We start from the raw sequence: 14,558 nt of genomic DNA on the forward strand, positions 1-14,558 counted from the left end.
AGTCTTTGTTGCCCTATCACTAGTAGTTCCAATCAGCAATAGAAAGGTTTTTGGGTGCAAGGTCTCAGAATGTATTCAAATCTTATTTTCATGAAGGAGCTTTATTGAGGGACTTTATTGTTGCCTTTTGGGACTAGTGCTTTCATATCTGTACCTGCGCTACATCTGTATATATAGGGGATACGGTGTTTTTATACAATATAAAATAGTCAAATTATTAGTTACACCATGCAACTTTCCCAAAATAACTGGCATACAATAGAAAGGCCAGTGTTTTGATTCTATTTTTTATTATTGCAACCCTGAAGTACTCAAAAACTACAAGCTGATCTTGTACGCTGTCTGTGGGCTCCCTGAGAAATAATTGTAAGAAGCCTACTGATGCCATGACACCTGCAGGTTCCATTTTCACCAAAAATGAATGCTCAACCATACTAAATCATAGGTTTCACAAAGTTAAATGACTTTAAATCATGATGTAAGATGATTAGGTACGTGGCTTTTTTTGCGAGTTATTTGTAACCTATAGTTTGTCATTGTTTATTTGTTTGTTCTATTGTTGAGTGACAGTTGATGCTTAGTTAGTTTGAATAGCTTGGAGTGGTGACTACTAGTCTTTGTGCCCAGAGTATTGTTGCCAGGTTATGGCTTGTACATTCCGTGGAAGGTGACCGGCATAGAGCACTTCACCTCTGCCCTGGCGATCTCCGACATGTCCTTGGCGTTGAGGATCAGCATGTACCCTGGCCTCTGGGCCCCGGTGGCCACCACAATGGTCAACTGGACACCTGTGGGTCATTGGAAAACCACACTGGTTGTTAGAAAACAGCCTGGACTCATAGACTAGACGTAACATATTACATTTTATATCGGGGAATCTCAAATGAGTATGATATGTTATGTTTGGTATGGTTACATAAGACAGAAGGTTACTTAACCCTTTAACCTAAACCTTAACCCCTAGCCTAGGTAACGTTAGCCACCTAGCTAACATTAGGCACAACAAATTGAAATTAGTAACAAATCATACTTATTGTATATTCATAGCATATTGTACGCATTGCAATTCGTAACATATCGTACGAATTGTAATTCATACCATATTATACGAGATGGATGATGGACATCCACAAATTAATACACAACATATCATACTAAATGGAGGTACATTTACATTTACTATGTCTACCCCTGAGTCCAGGTTTGAAAATACAGCGCCCACCAAATGTTACAGTAACCCCAATTTTGAACAAATTTTGCTTAGAACATTTTTCTACTAAATTGAAAATACCTTGTCCCTGGATAAATAGCTAAAGTCTCTTAAACTCTCTTCCTAACACTAACACAAACAAGATACTGGGTATGTGTTTGCCCTGCACCATACCTGTAACTGTTACCGTATACTAGTATTTCGCTACACTCGCATTAACATCTGCTAACCATGTGTATGTGACAGATAAAATTTGATTTGATTACTACAGTAACAGTACAGTACATACCATCATCATCATCCACTCCATCAGGGGTTTGCATAAATGGACTCTGAGGGGTAGGAGTCTGGCTCCTGCCACACCTAGGTCTCCTTGGTCTTCACGTTCAACTTGATAATCTACAGCCGCAAGTGGACAGAGACTCATCAAGGTCTAACATACATGTTTTGGTATTCACATTCAGTTTGATGATGTACAACCACATATAGACAGAAACTCATGGTCACTCAGGTAACATGCTATGGCCCCTGCTATTTACTGCTCAAGAGTTAGAAGATTTTGAAGAGAGATTTGTGGCAAACAAGACGACTCAACCCTGAAGTGGTTGAGGCGTAGGCATATGTGTAGTTCTTCTCACCGTGCTTCTAATAGTTGATTTGAGGGAACTCAAAGGCTTGGTGAGGCCCAGAGAACAGCGCTTCAGGCTCCAGCCAGATGGTCCCGTCAGAACACATCACCGATGTTGCCGTGGTGTATCAGGTTCTGTCCCTGCTCCTCCTGGAACATATAATCAGTATATGTTGCTATCCAAAAGAAGGGAAAATACAGGCTATGCACATATGCACTTGAATGTAATTTATTTTTTGACACAAATATGTAAATGAAACATTTATTTTTTCTAAAGCTGGAATCCGTGGCGTTTGCGATATTACAACAACAAAGACGTTACTTCAAACAAATGCATCCCCCCCCCCCCCCCCCCCCCCCTCGCACATCATTGCAAGCGCAATAGAACATAGTACGTACTAAGATTTTTCTTTCTTCACGACGCTGGATGCTCATGTCCTCCGTTTCAAAACCAGAACAAAAACAATAACGTGCTTGCTGCGACCAGTGGCACTGTTTCACCTTTCGCGGATTTCAGCTTCCATTTCAGGATTTCCATTCAGGGAAGGGAATAACTTACCCTGTGGATGTCCAGTGGGATGACGTATCTCTTGACCTCTGGCTGAGGAGTCATCATGGCTGCATTCTTCACCTCCTCCCAGTTGGAACGCAGGTTGGCCAGCCAAAGGTAGTTGTAAACAACTCAAACCTACCAGGAAACAAAATAAAGAATGAGTTTTATAGTCCTTTAACAGGCTGACTATACTGCTCGTGTGTAACATACATGTTATTCAATTGTTGCACCGACACTGCTCGCGCACACCAACAAGCGTCTGCGTTGCCAATGACTAAAATAGAAGTCAGTTCTATTTCTGACGCAATCTGCTGCAAGTCCTGCCTCTCCCATCTCCTCATTCGTTTACAGGAGCAAATACAAACGTGCCATCTCCTCATTGGTTATACCCATGCGGGTGACTGAAAGACAAACGAGGTCAGTGCCGGTAATGCACCTAATTTATGAAAGTTGCCAATCGCAATATAAATTCAAGAAAAGAAAAACCCTAGAAGGAGGAGAGATGACTAGAAACGATTCGGTTGACTGTTTTATGTGTGGATTAATTGGTGGAGTAGAGGACCTTGTGCATTTCAGGGAAAATAACAACTCAATATTTATATCCCAGGACAAGTTATCTAGCAACAGAAGCTAGCTAAATAGGACCAATTAGCTAGCAAGTGCAAGCTAGCTAGCTAGCTAAATTGCCATAAATGTTTAATGCTTTTCGACCTGTCCCCAAATGAATATAATTGGTTCAGAGTTTGTTTTGATATTTTAACCTGCGTGTCGTGATCACGTTTGGTGTGGGGGGACAAAATACATTTATGCGCGATGGCCCCACGCCGCAGCCGGTTTGGGTTCTGTGTAAGGCAACTCACTTCAAATGTATGCCACCCCTGAAATCCCTCAGTCCATAAATAATCTAGTCAGTTATGACATCATCACTTTTTATTAACACATTTACATTTGCCAGTGTACCGACATTGCCATTGCTTTTGAGAGACATTGTTCCATTACCCTTTCCATGTATACACTTCAGCCACGATGAAGCCTTGTTCCTCGTAAGTGTTGATGTGATGAAACAGGTTGATAGGAGCAGCCCTGAACTTATGGTCAACATACTCTCCTTGTCCTCCTCCAATGTCCTTTCTGGCGATGTGGAACAACGTCTGTGAAATGCAGGTGGGGTATGCTGAAGTCTCTTCAGACCGCACACATGCATGATTTGGTTCTCAGTGCCAAGATTAGGTACAGTATGCTGTTGCTGTATGTTCCTGTATATAAATGTGTCACTTTTAAACTGAAGTATATTGAGTGTTTATTTCCTGACACCAAAAACCTAATTGGACTCAAAGCAATACATGTAGTTGGAGCCTCGGATGCTCCAGGCACTCAGGAACTTAAGGTTGATTTTCACCGGGGTCTCCACGAAGACAATGTAGTTCTACGACATGCCAAAACTAAGGGTGATATGGAAACCATACGACATATGACTTAGTCCAATTACACAAACTGCCCCTGCAGTCTGTAACACAGGAGGCGTGTTGATGTTAGACTTTATGCTGTTTCGGGGACCTCAAGTTTGACTATAAACATGATGGACATGTTATTATGACCCACCTGTGCACATAGGAGGGCGTGAACCTCTTGGCACTGGGGAATTGCACCACAGCCATGGACTTTTCAATGGGGTCTGAGGAAAGAACACAAGATGCAAGCAGGGCACAAGCCTTCAGCTTGCCTTACCGTTACAGGTTCTCCTATCCAGAACATGTTAAGATATCAAGGACAAGTTGCTTACATGTTGTAGCTTAATTCAAACATCGACTAAGAGGTGGAACATGTGCATGAAGTCTGAATAAATATTGTGCACTTTTTATTTTCTTGGTAACATTGTAGGTCTGATAACATTGTAGGTCAGTGACGCTCCTTTTCCCATGCAGTCTCCAATGTTGAACACTGTTCCGTGCAAGTGGGCTGTCACTCCATTGATGTTGACGCAGTCCCCCTGAGGGGAAGTGAAGTCATAGTGTTATTAATGTGTTATTCAGAATCATGTTATACATTATTCATGTGTTATAACTTATTGAGAAGTGCAATTTCTGTCTACAATCAGTGGACCAGTCGGTAACACTTCTGTTTTTTGAGTCAGCTGAATTAGAACAAAGAATATATGCAAACACTGTGGTTCCTAATATATTGGGAATAATGTAATACAGGGGGATGGAATCTCAATTTTGACCTTCTTCAGTGTCTCCAGTGTGTCAGTGTTGACTTTAGTGATGTAATTGGTTTCTGTGATGACATAGTAATCTTCACCAATGGGATAAACGTTCACCAGGCAGGTATCAGTCACCGCAACACCCTTGAAGTAAGTGAAAAACTTGCACGGAGAAACCCATAAACAAGTTTTGAAATTGACCCGAGTCATCATCAAAATGACGTTCAGGGCATCGACCATAAAAATATACACACTGATTGATATGAAGGATCAGATACAGGCTAGCAAATAACAATTTACAGGAAATGTTACTCATCTAATATAATGGCAAACATGAAAAGTGATGATAGACACTGTGCATTCGGAAAGTATTCAGACCCCTTTACTTTTTCCACATTTTGATACGTTACAGCCATATTTAAAAATGTATTCATTTGTTTTTTCCCCACATCAATCTACACACAATACTGCACAATGACAAAGCAAAAACAGGTTTTTAGAATTTTTTTGCACATTTATTAAACAAAACAAACTGAAATATCACATTTACTTAGGTATTCAGATCCTTTACTTTGTTGAAGCACCTTTGGCAGTGATTAAGCCTTGAGTCTTCTTGGGTATGACACTACAAGCTTGGCACACCTGTATTTGAGGAGTGTTTCCCAGTCTTCTCTGAAGACCCTCTCAAGCTCTGTCAGGTTGGATGGGGAGCGTTGCTGCACAGCTATTTTCAGGTCTCTCTTGGGATGTTCAATCGGTTTCAAGTCCGAGCTCTGGCTTGGCCAATCAAGGACATTCAAAGACTTATCCCGAAGCCACTCCTGCGTTGTCTTGGCTGTGTTAAGTGTCCTGTTGGAAGGTGAACCTTAGCCCCAGTCTGAGGTCCTGAGCGCTCTGGAGCAGGTTTTCATGAAGGATCTCTCTGTATTTGGTCCGTTCATCTTTGCCTCGATCCTGACTAGTCTCCCAGTCCCTGCTGCTGAAAAACATCCTCACAGCATGATGCTGCCACCACCATGCTTCACCGTAGGGATGGTGCCAGGTTTCCTTCAGATATGACGCTTGGCATTCAGGCCAAAGAGTTCAATCTTAGTTTCATCAGACCAGGGAGACCTGTTTCTCATGGTCTGAGAGTCCTTTAGGTGCCTTTTGGCAAACTCAGAGCAGGCTGTCATGTGCCTTTTACTGAGGAGTGGCTTCTGTCTGGCCACTACCATAAAGGCCTGGTTGATGGAGTGCTGCAGAGATGGTTGTCCTTCTGGAAGGTTCTCCCATCTCAACAGAGGAACTCTAGAGCTCTGTCAGAGTGACCATCAGGTTCTTGGTCACCTCCCTGACCAAAGCTCTTCTCCCCCGATTGCTCAGTTTGGCCGGGTGACCAGCTATAGGAAGAGTCTTGGTGGTTCCAAACATCTTCCATTTTAAAAAAATTGATAAAAAAAATAATATATATATATATATATATATATATATATATATGTATCACCTTTATTTAATCAGGTAGACCAGTTGAGAACAAGTTCTCATTTACAACTGCAACCTGGCCAAGATAAAGCAAAGCAGTGCGACAAAACCAACAACACAGAGTTACACATAAACAAACGTACAGTCAATAACACAGTAGAAAAATCTATGTACAGTGTGTGCAAATGTAGAAGAGTTGGGAGGTAAGGCAATAAATATGCCATAGAGGTGAAATAATTACAATTTAGCATTAACACTGGAGGGATAGATGTGCAGATGATGATGTGCAAGTAGAGATACTGGGGTGCAAAAGACCATGAGGATAAGTATTTGTGCTATTTACAGATTGACTGTGTACAGGTACAGTGATCGGTCTGACCGACCCTGGTAAGATGCTCTGACAGCTGATGCTTAAAGTTAGAGAGGGAGATAAGACTCCAGCTTCAGTGATTTTTGCAATTCGTTCCAGTCATTGGCAGCAGAGAACTTGAAGGAAAGGCGGCCAAAGTAAGTGTTGGCTTTGGGGATGACCAGTGAAATATACCTGCTTCATTTAAGAATGATGGAGGCCCCGGTGTTCTTGGGAACCATCAATGCTGAAGACATTTTTTGGCACCCTTCCTCACATCTGTGCCTTGACATAACCTTGTCTCGGCACTCTACGGACAATTCCTTCGACCTCATGGCTTGGTTTTTGCTCTGGCATGCACTGTCAACTGTGGGACCTTATATATACAGGTGTGTGCCTTTCCAAATCATGTCTAATCAATTGAATTGACCACAGGTGGACTCCAATCAAGTTGTAGAAACATCTCAAAGATGATCAGTGGAAACAGGATACACCTGACCTCTATTTCGAGTCTCATATCAAAATGTCTGAATACTTATGTAAATAAGGTATTTATGTGTTTTATGTTTAATACATTTGCAAACATTTCTTAAAACCTTTTTTCGCTTTGTCATTATGGGTTTTTGTGTTAATGTATTTAATCCATTCTAGAATAAGGCTGTAACATAACAAAATGTAGAAAAAGAAAAGGGGTCTGAATACTTTCCAAAGGCACTCTATATTTAACCCTTTTTTAACCAGGTAAGTTGACTGAGAACACATTCTCATTTAAAGCAACAACCTTACAGGGGAGAGGAGGATGGATAAATGAGACAATTGTAAACTGGGGATGATTATGGGGACCATGATGGTATGAGGGACAGATTGGGAATTTAGCCAGGACACAGGGGTTAACAGCTCTACTCTTACAATAAGTGCCAAGGGATCTTTAGTGACCACAGAGAGTCAGGACACCCATTTAACATCCCATCTGAAAGACAGCACCCTACCCCCTGGGGCATTGGGATATTTTCTTGGACCAGATGAAAGGGTGCCTCCTACTGATGCTCCAACACTGCTTCCATCAGCATCTGGTCTCCCATCCAGGACCAACTATGCTTAGCTTCAGAAGCTAGCCAGCAGTGGGATGCAGAGGTAGGCGACATAATTTTGACACTGTATTATTTTTCCTTTTGTTTATCTAAGCATACCTACTGAGCTGTCTATGTCCTCCTGACTGGTAGTTTTGTTTTTAACAAACCAAGTATGCTTTTCTGCATCACTACTACAATATGGGTAAAAGATTGAAAGAAATGTGAGTCTTATTTTGTACTTTTAAAAATTGCTTACATTTCTAAAGTCTACCAACCTTGTCACTAGACATGCAAGCTAAGATAATTAGGCAAGCTAGCTACTCTAACTTGATTGATTGCCTGACATGGCTTCTTGGTGGCTAGTTATGAGGTTGGAAGATTGGGAACCTACAGTGAGGGAAAAAACGTATTTGATCCCCTGCTGATTTTGTACGTTTGCCCACTGACAAAGAAATAATCAGTATAATTTTAATGGTAGGTTTATTTGAATAGTGAGAGACAGAATAACAACAAAAAAATCCAGAAAAACGCATGTCAAAAATGTTATAAATTGATTTGCATTTTAATGAGGGAAATAATTATTTGACCCCCTCTCAATCAGAAAGAGTTCTGGCTCCCAGGTGTATTTTATACAGGTAACGAGCTGAGATTAGGAGCACACTCTTAAAGGGAGTGCTCCTAATCTCAGTTTGTTACCTGTCCACAGAAGCAATCCATCAATCAGATTGCAAACTCTCCACCAGGGCCAAGACCAAAGAGCTCTCCAAGGATGTCAGTGACATGATTGTAGACCTACACAAGGCTGGCATGGGCTACAAGACCATCGCCAAGCAGCTTGGTGAGAAAGTGACAACAGTTGGTGCGATTATTCGCAAATGGAAGAAGCACAAAAGAACTGTCAATCTCCCTCGACCTGGGGCTCCATGCAAGATCTCACCTCGTGGAGTTGCAATGATCATGAGAATGGTGAGGAATCAGCCCAGAACTACACAGGAGGATCTTGTCAATGATCTCAAGGCAGCTGGGACCATGGTCACCAAGAAAACAATTGGTAACACACTACGCCGTGAAGGACTGAAATGCTGCAGCGCTTGCAAGGTCCCCCTGCTCAAGAAAGCACATATACAGTACATGCCCATCTGAAGTTTGCCAATGAACATCTGAATGATTCAGAGGACAACTGGGTGAAAGTGTTGTGGTCAGATGAGACCAAAATGGAGCTCTTTGGCATCAACTCACCATGTTTGGAGGAGGAGGAATGCTGCCTATGACCCCAAGAACACCATCCCCACTGTCAAACATGGAGGTGGAAACATTATGCTTTGGGAGTGTTTTTCTGCTAAGAGGACAGGACAACTTCACCGCATCAAAGGGATGATGGGCGGGGCCATGGACCGTCAAATCATGGGTGAGAACCTCCTTCCCTCAGCCAGGGCATTGAAAATAGGTCGTGGATGAGCATTCCAGCACGACAATGACCCAAAACACACGGACAATAATTTCTTTGTCAATGGGAAAACTTACAAAATCAGCAGGGGATCAAATACTTTTTTCCCTCACTGTATCTGGGGTAGTGAAGGCCAAATTCATAAAATTGCTTGGTGAAGCTCATCATAGAGGTCACATGCAGAGTGCTAGTCACTTAACCAATCATCTTAGGGAAGGTCTGAGACAGGAGCCAATGACTGCCCAAGCAGGGCATCACCATCTCTTGGTGAAAGAGTGCACAGAGAATATTGGTCATTGTGAGCTCTCTTCACAGGAGAAACCAGCCACTTGTAGCTCTCCAACACTACTGGTGGATGTGACCTCACTGGTTTGGAAACACTCATGGCTGGCATATGAGTGCAATGTGTGAGTTGGAGTACACCTCCAGAACCCAATTCAGACTACCAACTGCCCACAGTTTTATTCTCAAACTACTGTCTATCACATTTATTCTTTCAATTAAATAAACAAACACATATTCAAATTTCCGTTACTGTGCGACTACTCTACCCACAGATAAAGAGCCTCATTGCCAAATCCAGAACTATCCCTTTAATGACTGATCTTAGCTGTCCTGATTTGCATATTCCCAGAATTTCACTTCACAACCACAGACAACTGTACCTAGGTGTGATTGTTCATTAACAAAAAATTATCATATGTAAAGTATATACTTTGCCCATGATTTTTAGAGGTCACATGCAGGGTGCTTGTCACTCAACCAATCACCTTGGGGAAGGTCTGAGACAAGAGCCAATCACTGCCCTAGCAGGGTATCACCTGACCTGGGTGAGTGAGTGCACAGAGAATATGGGCCATTGTGAGTTGTCTTTACAGGAGAAACCAGCCAGAGCAGCTCTCCAGCACTACTGGTTGATGTGACCTCACTGGCTTGGAAACACTCATGGCTGTCATATGAGTGCAATGTGTGAGTTGGAGTACACCTCCAGAACCCAATTCAGACTACTCTCTGCCCACAGTTTTATTCTCAAACTACTGTCTACATTTACTCTTTCAATTAAATATTCAAATTTCCGTTACTGTGCGACTACTCTACCCACAGATAAAGAGCCTCATTGCCAAATCCAGAACTATCCCTTTAATGACCCACAGATAAAGAGCCTCATTGCCAAATCCAGAACTATCCCTTTAATGACTGATCTTAGCTGTCCTGATTTGCATATTCCCAGAATTTCACTTCACAACCACAGACAACTGTACCTAGGTGTGATTGTTCATTAACAAAAAATGATCATATGTAAAGTATATACTTTGCCCATGATTTTTTTAAAGTTGTTGTAAAACCATAATAGATGAGGTCGAGGCTGCTGTGGCACTATATAACAACATCAACCCTGTCTCATTTTCTGTGGGTGGAAGCTCATCATAGAGGTCACATGCAGGGTGCTTGTCACTCAACCAATCACCTTGGGGAAGGTCTGAGACAAGAGCCAATCACTGCCCTAGCAGGGTATCACCTGACCTGGGTGAGTGAGTGCACAGAGAATATGGGCCATTGTGAGTTGTCTTTACAGGAGAAACCAGCCAGAGCAGCTCTCCAGCAGTACTGGTTGATGTGACCTCACTGGCTTGGAAACACTCATGGCTGGCATATGAGTGCAATGTGTGAGTTGGAGTACACCTCCAGAACCCAATTCAGACTACTCTCTGCCCACAGTTTTATTCTCAAACTACTGTCTACATTTACTCTTTCAATTAAATAAACAAATTTCCGTTACTGTGCGACTACTCTACCCACAGATAAAGAGCCTCATTGCCAAATCCAGAACTATCCCTTTAATGACTGATCTTAGCTGTCCTGATTTGCATATTCCCAGAATTTCACTGTGTGATTGTTCATTAACAAAAAATTATCATATGTAAAGTATATACTTTGCCCATGATTTTTTTAAAGTTGTTGTAAAACCATAATAGATGAGGTCGAGGCTGCTGTGGCACTATATAACAACATCAACCCTGTCTCATTTTCTGTGGGTGGAAGCTCATCATAGAGGTCACATGCAGGGTGCTTGTCACTCAACCAATCACCTTGGGGAAGGTCTGAGACAAGAGCCAATCACTGCCCTAGCAGGGTATCACCTGACCTGGGTGAGTGAGTGCACAGAGAATATGGGCCATTGTGAGTTGTCTTTACAGGAGAAACCAGCCAGAGCAGCTCTCCAGCAGTACTGGTTGATGTGACCTCACTGGCTTGGAAACACTCATGGCTGGCATATGAGTGCAATGTGTGAGTTGGAGTACACCTCCAGAACCCAATTCAGACTACTCTCTGCCCACAGTTTTATTCTCAAACTACTGTCTACATTTACTCTTTCAATTAAATAAACAAATTTCCGTTACTGTGCGACTACTCTACCCACAGATAAATTGCCAAATCCAGAACTATCCCTTTAATGACTGATCTTAGCTCTCCTGATTTGCATATTCCCAGAATTTCACTGTGTGATTGTTCATTAACAAAAAATGATCATATGTAAAGTATATACTTTGCCCATGATTTTTTTAAAGTTGTTGTAAAACCATAATAGATGAGGTCGAGGCTGCTGTGGCACTATATAACAACATCAACCCTGTCTCATTTTTTGTGGGTGGAAGCTCATCATAGAGGTCACATGCAGGGTGCTTGTCACTCAACCAATCACCTTGGGGAAGGTCTGAGACAAGAGCCAATCACTGCCCTAGCAGGGTATCACCTGACCTGGGTGAGTGAGTGCACAGAGAATATGGGCCATTGTGAGTTGTCTTTACAGGAGAAACCAGCCAGAGCAGCTCTCCAGCAGTACTGGTTGATGTGACCTCACTGGCTTGGAAACACTCATGGCTGGCATATGAGTGCAATGTGTGAGTTGGAGTACACCTCCAGAACCCAATTCAGACTACTCTCTGCCCACAGTTTTATTCTCAAACTACTGTCTACATTTACTCTTTCAATTAAATAAACACATGTGCGACTACTCTACCCACAGATAAAGAGCCTCATTGCCAAATCCAGAACTATCCCTTTAATGACTGATCTTAGCTGTCCTGATTTGCATATTCCCAGAATTTCACTGTGTGATTGTTCATTAACAAAAAATGATCATATGTAAAGTATATACTTTGCCCATGATTTTTTAAAAGTTGTTGTAAAACCATAATAGATGAGGTCGAGGCTGCTGTGGCACTATATAACAACATCAACCCTGTCTCATTTTCTGTGGGTGGAAGCTCATCATAGAGGTCACATGCAGGGTGCTTGTCACTCAACCAATCACCTTGGGGAAGGTCTGAGACAAGAGCCAATCACTGCCCTAGCAGGGTATCACCTGACCTGGGTGAGTGAGTGCACAGAGAATATGGGCCATTGTGAGTTGTCTTTACAGGAGAAACCAGCCAGAGCAGCTCTCCAGCACTACTGGTTGATGTGACCTCACTGGCTTGGAAACACTCATGGCTGTCATATGAGTGCAATGTGTGAGTTGGAGTACACCTCCAGAACCCAATTCAGACTACTCTCTGCCCACAGTTTTATTCTCAAACTACTGTCTACATTTACTCTTTCAATTAAATAAACAAATTTCCGTTACTGTGCGACTACTCTACCCACAGATAAAGAGCCTCATTGCCAAATCCAGAACTATCCCTTTAATGACTGATCTTAGCTGTCCTGATTTGCATATTCCCAGAATTACACTGTGTGATTGTTCATTAACAAAAAATTATCATATGTAAAGTATATACTTTGCCCATGATTTTTTTTAAGTTGTTGTAAAACCATAATAGATGAGGTCGAGGCTGCTGTGGCACTATATAACAACATCAACCCTGTCTCATTTTCTGTGGGTGGAAGCTCATCATAGAGGTCACATGCAGGGTGCTTGTCACTCAACCAATCACCTTGGGGAAGGTCTGAGACAAGAGCCAATCACTGCCCTAGCAGGGTATCACCTGACCTGGGTGAGTGAGTGCACAGAGAATATGGGCCATTGTGAGTTGTCTTTACAGGAGAAACCAGCCAGAGCAGCTCTCCAGCACTACTGGTTGATGTGACCTCACTGGCTTGGAAACACTCATGGCTGTCATATGAGTGCAATGTGTGAGTTGGAGTACACCTCCAGAACCCAATTCAGACTACTCTCTGCCCACAGTTTTATTCTCAAACTACTGTCTACATTTACTCTTTCAATTAAATATTCAAATTTCCGTTACTGTGCGACTACTCTACCCACAGATAAAGAGCCTCATTGCCAAATCCAGAACTATCCCTTTAATGACCCACAGATAAAGAGCCTCATTGCCAAATCCAGAACTATCCCTTTAATGACTGATCTTAGCTGTCCTGATTTGCATATTCCCAGAATTTCACTTCACAACCACAGACAACTGTACCTAGGTGTGATTGTTCATTAACAAAAAATGATCATATGTAAAGTATATACTTTGCCCATGATTTTTTTAAAGTTGTTGTAAAACCATAATAGATGAGGTCGAGGCTGCTGTGGCACTATATAACAACATCAACCCTGTCTCATTTTCTGTGGGTGGAAGCTCATCATAGAGGTCACATGCAGGGTGCTTGTCACTCAACCAATCACCTTGGGGAAGGTCTGAGACAAGAGCCAATCACTGCCCTAGCAGGGTATCACCTGACCTGGGTGAGTGAGTGCACAGAGAATATGGGCCATTGTGAGTTGTCTCTACAGGAGAAACCAGCCAGAGCAGCTCTCCAGCAGTACTGGTTGATGTGACCTCACTGGCTTGGAAACACTCATGGCTGGCATATGAGTGCAATGTGTGAGTTGGAGTACACCTCCAGAACCCAATTCAGACTACTCTCTGCCCACAGTTTTATTCTCAAACTACTGTCTACATTTACTCTTTCAATTAAATAAACAAATTTCCGTTACTGTGCGACTACTCTACCCACAGATAAAGAGCCTCATTGCCAAATCCAGAACTATCCCTTTAATGACTGATCTTAGCTGTCCTGATTTGCATATTCCCAGAATTTCACTGTGTGATTGTTCATTAACAAAAAATGATCATATGTAAAGTATATACTTTGCCCATGATTTTTTAAAAGTTGTTGTAAAACCATAATAGATGAGGTCGAGGCTGCTGTGGCACTATATAACAACATCAACCCTGTCTCATTTTCTGTGGGTGGAAGCTCATCATAGAGGTCACATGCAGGGTGCTTGTCACTCAACCAATCACCTTGGGGAAGGTCTGAGACAAGAGCCAATCACTGCCCTAGCAGGGTATCACCTGACCTGGGTGAGTGAGTGCACAGAGAATATGGGCCATTGTGAGTTGTCTTTACAGGAGAAACCAGCCAGAGCAGCTCTCCAGCACTACTGGTTGATGTGACCTCACTGGCTTGGAAACACTCATGGCTGTCATATGAGTGCAATGTGTGAGTTGGAGTACACCTCCAGAACCCAATTCAGACTACTCTCTGCCCACAGTTTTATTCTCAAACTACTGTCTACATTTACTCTTTCAATTAAATATTCAAATTTCCGTTACTGTGCGACTACTCTACCCACAGATAAAGAGCCTCATTGCCAAATCCAGAACTATCCCTTTA

General features: G+C 42.3%; 9 non-coding genes and 1 pseudogene across 9 annotated transcripts; 9 read left to right on the forward strand and 1 right to left on the reverse strand.

The window, feature by feature from the left end:
* Positions 1-642: 642 nt before the first annotated feature.
* On the reverse strand, positions 643-4,804 carry LOC110508166 (retinoid isomerohydrolase-like; annotated as a pseudogene).
* A 4,274-nt stretch (positions 4,805-9,078) lies between these two features.
* On the forward strand, positions 9,079-9,383 carry LOC149970730 (Nuclear RNase P). Its single transcript, XR_016493079.1, has one exon.
* A 243-nt stretch (positions 9,384-9,626) lies between these two features.
* LOC149970731 (Nuclear RNase P) lies at positions 9,627-9,947 on the forward strand. The gene has a single exon (XR_016493078.1).
* Positions 9,948-10,337: 390 nt separating this feature from the next.
* Positions 10,338-10,644, forward strand: LOC149970732 (Nuclear RNase P). Its single transcript, XR_016493083.1, has one exon.
* A 315-nt stretch (positions 10,645-10,959) lies between these two features.
* Positions 10,960-11,266, forward strand: LOC149970733 (Nuclear RNase P). The gene has a single exon (XR_016493084.1).
* A 307-nt stretch (positions 11,267-11,573) lies between these two features.
* LOC149970734 (Nuclear RNase P) lies at positions 11,574-11,880 on the forward strand. Its single transcript, XR_016493085.1, has one exon.
* A 305-nt stretch (positions 11,881-12,185) lies between these two features.
* On the forward strand, positions 12,186-12,492 carry LOC149970735 (Nuclear RNase P). Its single transcript, XR_016493097.1, has one exon.
* A 315-nt stretch (positions 12,493-12,807) lies between these two features.
* Positions 12,808-13,114, forward strand: LOC149970736 (Nuclear RNase P). The gene has a single exon (XR_016493098.1).
* Positions 13,115-13,505: 391 nt separating this feature from the next.
* LOC149970737 (Nuclear RNase P) lies at positions 13,506-13,812 on the forward strand. The gene has a single exon (XR_016493095.1).
* A 315-nt stretch (positions 13,813-14,127) lies between these two features.
* LOC149970738 (Nuclear RNase P) lies at positions 14,128-14,434 on the forward strand. Its single transcript, XR_016493099.1, has one exon.
* The last annotated feature ends 124 nt before the right edge of the window (positions 14,435-14,558 follow it).

Source organism: Oncorhynchus mykiss, chromosome 28, assembly GCF_057628025.1.
Source record: "Oncorhynchus mykiss isolate SJ-2025 chromosome 28, ASM5762802v1, whole genome shotgun sequence".
Taxonomy (NCBI): domain Eukaryota; kingdom Metazoa; phylum Chordata; class Actinopteri; order Salmoniformes; family Salmonidae; genus Oncorhynchus; species Oncorhynchus mykiss.